This window comes from Mus pahari, chromosome X (assembly GCF_900095145.1).
Source record: "Mus pahari chromosome X, PAHARI_EIJ_v1.1, whole genome shotgun sequence".
Lineage (NCBI taxonomy): Eukaryota > Metazoa > Chordata > Mammalia > Rodentia > Muridae > Mus > Mus pahari.
The window spans coordinates 48,024,162-48,025,115 of NC_034613.1; positions in this window are offsets into that span (position 1 = coordinate 48,024,162).

Consider the following 954-nt stretch of genomic DNA (forward strand, 5'->3'; position numbering starts at 1 on the left):
ATCACTAATTGAGAAAATGCCTTGCAGTTAGATCTCGTGGAGGCATTTCCCCAACTGAAACTCCTTTCTCTGTGATAACTCTAGCTGTGTCAAGTTGACACAAAATTAACCAGTACAGTGACTAACCATTGACAAACTCAAGAAACCCTGAAAAAGAGGACCGAGGAATGGGAATGGAGGTTGAGGATGCGGTGTTGGACATGGTCATACTTGAATGGTAGGAAAGGTATGGTAGAAAGGGAGACATTAAAGCAGGAGAAAAGGGGGAGAACAGATTCAATGTCTACAAACCTTAAGCTTGATTCTTTTCTCACTGAACAAACAATTGTCTCAAAATCATCACTTGATTTATCTAAAATTTCCTCTGATTTGAACATGATTTGACAATTTCCGAATAACTTATATATGGCTCCTTATTTGTTTTATTGGTTAATTTTATTTTTAGCAACTATGTTTTTAATTATTTAAGAACTGTATCTTTTTCCCTTATGATTTCCAGAATAATTTTGTCCTAATGATGCAGTACTCTCATGGACATGTCTTAAGACACTAATTCAAATTTGAAGCTGTGTCTTCTCCTTTTGAGGTTAGCTTTCTCCTTAGATATTAGTTGCTTTGGCTCATCATCCTAGTCTGTCCATTTCCCAATTGTTGTTCAAGGAAATGATTGCGTGCTACAAAAGAGTTCTGCTTATCAAGTATAGACAGGTTGATTGAAGTCTGGATACCCAGTAGTCTAGAATTTGGGAAATCATCTTACTAGATATATTAGAGAATGTAACTATAGCACTAACATGCCCTTTGGTACCGTATCTTACATAGACTACCAAGTTATCTGGTCATTCACCTTCTCTCTTTCTAACCAGAGGGCCCACTGTGGGTTCCCTTTCTGTGCAAGAGAAAAGCTTTATTTAGAAAGTAGTTGTTGCTGGGTGTAGCCAGAGGTGACCACTA